This window comes from Triticum urartu, chromosome 5 (genome assembly GCF_003073215.2).
Source record: "Triticum urartu cultivar G1812 chromosome 5, Tu2.1, whole genome shotgun sequence".
Classification (NCBI taxonomy): Eukaryota; Viridiplantae; Streptophyta; class Magnoliopsida; order Poales; family Poaceae; genus Triticum; species Triticum urartu.
The window spans coordinates 565,673,722-565,679,991 of record NC_053026.1 but is presented as its reverse complement, the minus strand read 5'-3'; the positions used below and the strand labels follow the sequence as shown (position 1 = coordinate 565,679,991).

The 6,270-nt window shown below is 40.7% G+C and overlaps 1 long non-coding RNA gene across 1 annotated transcript; it reads left to right on the top strand.

Annotated features, from left to right (window-relative positions):
- The first annotated feature begins 1,214 nt into the window (after positions 1-1,214).
- LOC125506042 lies at positions 1,215-3,357 on the top strand. Its single transcript, XR_007282576.1, has 4 exons — positions 1,215-1,398; positions 1,493-2,354; positions 2,840-2,923; positions 2,988-3,357. It is a non-coding gene; the product is annotated as an uncharacterized LOC125506042 (long non-coding RNA).
- The last annotated feature ends 2,913 nt before the right edge of the window (positions 3,358-6,270 follow it).

Here is a 6,270-nt window from a genome sequence, read left to right as displayed (position 1 = left end):
CGCGCTGCCAACGCTGCACACTCATATGGTGTAGATACCAATTGGTACCTCGACACCGGTGCGACCGATCATATCACCGGGGAACTGGAAAAGCTTGTTGTTCGAGACCGCTACACCGGCAATGAACAGATTCATACTGCTAGCGGACAAGGTATGGACATTGCACACATCGGCCATTCAGTTTTATCTACTCACTCCGGGTCGTTGAATTTGAACAATATTCTGCATGTTCCTAATTCTAAGCAAAGTCTTCTTTCTGCCTATCAACTCATGAAAGATGGACATGCTTGAGACCGAGGGTTTCGTGAACAACCTGATTGTGTATGTAAGCTAAGACTGATGCCTGTTGCACCAGATGTCTCCGTTGATATCTATGATCTATGATGTCACTGCTTTTCTCTTAGAGCTGATCCATGTTCATGTGCTTTCAGTCTGATTTTATAATAGTGCCTAATACAAATAGGACAGTGATAGTGCATGGTACAAAGAGGACAGTGAACTAAGCTAAGCTAAGTTCATGCAATTATGTTACGTAAATTGGAAAATACTAATAGAAATGAATGCATACATTAGTATATATTAGATGGTGAAAGAGGCGCACCCCACTTGGCACCGCCCCAGCTTCCTTTCAGGCGGCGCACCAAGGGTGTGCCCCAACCATTATATTAGTATTTCGGGCAATAGACGTAGCACTTGAAGATGAAAAACAATTCTGATCTAGTAGTCAAGTAGTACCAGTAGATCAGATAAGCTGCACGTAGTAAAAAATCCAAGATGTACTATTGTACTTGACTTCACGTGATATACTAGATCGGCCACTAGTACTACTTAAAACCGATCTGGTTCAGCTTGACGTGATGTGAAACAACAGCAGCGTAGCAGCCTCGGGACTTGAACGAGCATCAGCAGCGGCAACTCGCGGCTTAAAAACCTGTACGAAGCAGCAGCGACTCGGTGGATCGGAAGAGCGGCTCCGATAGTGCACGGATTTGTAGGGCGGCACAGCAGCGGAGATCAATTTCTTGTCGGACTCGGCTTCTTTTCGGGACGGCGGCGGCGGAACAGGAGAACGTATCTGGTGAAACGAGCAAACTGGTGCACCAGATGCTCCAGCGATACATGGGCCGTTGGATTCAAAATAAAGGGACAGGATTCAGTGAGATGATGGGACTGCTGGCACATTTGCAGAACAGTCTTTGCAGTGCAGTTAAATGCAGCGATTTGACCTCACCATATCCAGATCGTGTTCTTCCCCTTGCCAGATTCTGTACCAGTGCAGCCGCCTGGTGCTATTGTTAAGGTCCAGCGAGCTCAAGAACTGATCTCAGATCTTCACCAAAATCAGTATTCTCTCTCTCTCTCTCTCCCTCTTCTGTACCACTCCAACAGGCAAAATAGGTTAGTAAATTTCGCTTGATCTCTCTCAATCATGTACCAAATGGAGCGTCGTCTCACTGAAATCCAGATGGGTGATCTGATTTGTTGAAAGCAGTGCCTCGATTTCGTCTTTCGCAGCAGCGCTTCGTTGTGAGGGCATACTCAATCTACCACTAACGCCGCCGGTGGCACTATCCAACTACAGCAGCTCAAGGATCTAGATCTAGGTCTGTATGCTTCTTCTCAAAAGGCATGTTTTTATTGATTAAGATTTGGAATAGTGCGCTGTCAGCACAATATTTAGGTATGAGCTACGAGTATATTTCTACAATCTTCATGCAAATTACAAGGGATGCACTCCCTGTTTGGATCCTTTATTCGTAAACAATATTAAACAGAACTTGTACTTTACAATGTTCAACTGAACTTCGTGAAAGCATTAACAAGTTCATCTTCCTGATTTTATTATCTACAGTAGTTCATCTTTTGGACAAAACTGGTTTTTTTCAGTCTCCTATATATAATGTATACTAAACCATGACTTGCAGAATGTCAGTGTTCCTTACAATCCATTGCAAAACCTCACATATTGTTCCCTATAATTTGTTTGAAAAAACATGATATAGTAGTGAACTGACCTTTTTATTCTATAAATGCGATACTTTGGGATCCCTGTTTTATCTGGTAGCAAATTTTTAGTAAAAGACAATCCAATGTTAGTTTCGCATAGAGGATAGAGCTGCCTATGATTGCTTATGTGATTGCTATGAGATTCATAACCTATGTTAGTTTCAATGGATTTGCAAGATGGGGTGTCACTTCAAAGTTTGGCTTGGCTCATTACTATGTTGGAAGGTCATTATGGAGTCTTATTGCCTGGAGCTGGTAAATCTGTTGAAGATGCGGACCGCGAACAGGGCTGCAATTCTTCATGTTCTTATGCAAATCAGAAGCTGCTTTTGACATTGACAAGGCAGGTAGCCAAAGTTGTTGCATCCAAGAATTATGCATAAAACAATGCATCGCCATTTCCTGCTCTTGGTTGCATATGTGGCATGTCCCTGGTTTGGAAGCACACCCTTGTACCTTATTATCATCTTATTTAGGTTGCGAAATTGATTCCTTCAGTGGATAGAATTTCATGCTCACTTTATTTGCATGCCACTGTACTGGAGGATTTGTTTTAGAAACTATATGACTAGATATTGGTACTGATTTTAATTTGAGGTAATATCACAGCAACTTATTTCATATAATATTTAGGTACACTTTCACTTTATTGTTTTCATCTAATATGTTGGGGCTATTTTTGACAAAAAGATATGAGATTATCATATTTTTTCAGAAATCTGAATGCAAACTTGTTGTACCTCTTTTTCTTCTGTTTTTCGTTTTGAGTTATTGTCCCTTCCTCCATCTCGCTATCCTTTGCTTCCCAATAACGACTGTTTATACTATATAGCTGCAGTGAAGAATGACATATCAAGATTACTTACATACATATTGTCAGGCCACATAAGCCTCTTCCGCGACCACTCATTGGCAGGTAAATATTTCTATATCATGTTTTTTATGGTTGCTCCAGAACTGACTATTCGGTGATTATTCAGATTCAGGACCATCTTTCATGCTCCAACAATAGTTTGCCTTTGATCTTCAAATCGATTAGTTGAAGGCATGACCGGATAATCTTCAGAGTAGGAGTCATCTTCATATGTCTCCTAGTTGGCAGCTCATGAAACTGATAATGTCACCTCCCATACTAGTACAGATCATGTCTGGTTGTCTCAGACTCCGATTTTTCTGGAACCATGTAATCAGCAAGAAAGTACACTTGGTAACAAAATTTAGTATGCGGCTTGTTTGTAGTTTAGAAGGGCGGTTGCTGTACAATTGATGTGTATGCTTGTGATGTCTCAATGTAAAAGACGTGATGTTCTTCCATGGAAGCTTCTAAAGATCTTTGGTTCAGTTGCAAAACAACATCTGCTTCTCTGATACTTTTTTTAGGAAAGAGGCCACATCTGCTTCTCTGCTTATCTGATACAGTACTTCTTAATATTGTTGAGCTTTCCAACTGCGTGAAGAATCAATTTGATTTTTTTTTTGTAATTTTTGCTAAAGTCAGCAATGGGCAATCACACAACAGTTAGATTAGCTGATACAAGAGCACAACTTGTCAAATTCCTCAGCTTGTTTAAAACAGAAGCTCGGTAGTACAGAGCGACCTGGAGTAGTAGTACAGAACAGAGGAAAAGCGAGGTAGACGAACTAGCCTTGGGAGGTCCATCCGATATATTAAGCTAGATTTGAAGGTCTGTTTTGCAAATGTACCAACAGCTCCCCTTACAGATGCATCTTGCCCCTTGATTTCGAATCTAATGGCCCATAACCTGGTGGTGCACCTGGTGCATGAGTCCGTCCGTTTCACAGGATACATTCTCGGTGGAACAGACCGCAACCCTAATATCTCTCGTCTAAAAAATCTCGCATCAATAACTTGGCTCTGTATACCACTTGTTAGATAATAACGAGAATAAACGAGACACGAGAGACACGGATTTTTACGTGGAAACCCTTGCGGGAGAAAACCACGGACGCATGAAGGCGCAATCACTATGAGGAGGAGTATTACAAGCACGAGACGACAGGCCGTCTGAGGTGCGACTACATGGGGTATATAAGAGGGGCAACACATAGGAGTCCTTGTAGGACAAGTAAACGAGTTGTACTCGTACGCATCGACGCCAACGCAAAAGCTCACACCGGTTGTACTACGTCTAGTCCAACCCGGTACTAGAATTTGGATCACAATTTAACAATCTCCACCTTGAGCCAAATTCCCTCCGGTAGTCGAAGAAAGTGAATAACTCCATCCAAATCAGCTTAAACACTTTGTGCGTCAAAGTCCATAGGACTAGTGAGAAATACCAACTAAGCCTGAGCAAAGCTCAAACTTATTGGTCGGAACTGGCTTTGTCATCATATCAGCAGGATTATCATGAGTACTTATCTTGCATACCTTCAAATCACCTTCAGCAACGACATCTCGAATATAGTGATATCTGACATCAATGTGCTTTGTTCTCTCATGATACATTGGATTCTTTGTAAGATATATAGCACTTTGACTATCACTAAATACGGTAGGGCAAGATGAGTCTCCACAAAGCTCAGTGTACAAACCTCTCAACCAGATAGCTTCTTTGCATGCCTCAGAAATAGCCATATACTCGGCATCAGTAGTGGAACAAGCCACAATAGACTGCAAAGTTGCTTTCCAACTCACAGCACAACCACCAATGGTGAAAACATAACCTGTGAGTGATCTTCTCTTATCCAAATCACCAGCAAAATCAGAATCAACAAAACCAACAAGTCCATCTCTAGTTTTCCCAAACTGTAAATAAGCATTAGAAGTACCTCGCAGGTATCTGAAAATCCACTGAACTGCTTTCCAATGTTCCTTTCCAGGATTAGCCATGTATCTACTAACAACACTCAATGCATATGATAAATTCGGACGAGAACAAACCATGGCATACATAAGTGAACCAACTGTACTTGAATAGGGCACTTTAGACATGTACTCAATATCGGCACCTGACTTAGGACATAAAGCTGATGATAATTTGAAGTGTGCAGCTAACGGAGTACTTACTGGCTTGGCATTATGCATATTAAAACGACGAAGAACTTTATCAACATATCCCTTCTGACTTAGATACACTTTTCTAGACGGTCTATCTCTGGATATTTCCATGCCAAGTATTTTCTTTGCTGCACCCAAATCCTTCATCTCAAATTCATTACTCAATTGCTTCTTTAGTTCATCAATATCTGACATACTCTTTGCAGCAATTAGCATATCATCAACATAAAGGAGCAAATAAATAGTTGAACCTTTGACAGTTTTCAAATAAACACAACTATCATAATTAGACCTTTTGAAACCTTGAGAGAGCATAAAGGTGTCAAATCTCTTGTACCACTGTCTCGGGGATTGCTTCAATCCATAAAGAGATTTCTTTAACTTACAGACAAGCTTTTCTTTTCCAGGAATAACAAAACCTTCAGGTTGTTCCATATAAATATCCTCTTCTAATTCTCCATGTAAGAATGCAGTTTTAACATCCAATTGTTCAAGCTCAAGATCATGCATGGCAACAATACTGAGTAAAGTGCGAATAGAGCTATGCTTCACAACAAGAGAAAAGACTTCATTATAGTCAATACCTGGAATCTGACTGTAACCTTTAGCAACTAACCTTGCTTTATATCTTGTCTCATCATTAGGAGAAACACCTTTGAAAGGACATGTGGTGCCCCCATGTGTGGTTTTGGTAATTGATGACAATCTCTATGGACTAATGGTTGCCTTGAGTTATATTTGAAGGATTTTTCCATAGGATTTTCTTGAAGTCCATGTGTTGGTTTCAAGGAGTTTATGAGATGGCCAAAGTGCTTTTCAAGGAATTATCCAAAGATTGGTCATGTGTGAGTTGAGATGGCCAAAGTGCTTTTCAAGGAATTATCCAAAGATTGGTCATGTGTGAGTTGAGCTTATTGCAAGCATGTCTTGAAGAAGAAGATTGTGTGATCATTCATGGTTACCTTCAAGACATCATCCAAATGAGAGTTGGAAAGATTCAATGTTGATCAAGACTAAGTCAAGAGTGAATCAAGTTGATCAACTCACAAAGCGTAGAAGAAGTACCCATAGGGATCAAGTGATCCCATGGTATGGTAAGCATTGTCCATTACGCTTTGTGTACTAACCCATGGTCTACGTGAGAGTTCTTTGTGGGGTTAGGTATGTTTCCATGGTCTTACATCAAGAGGAAGATCTCATACAACCCATGGAGGATGACATCAAGTGGTGATCGTCATCAA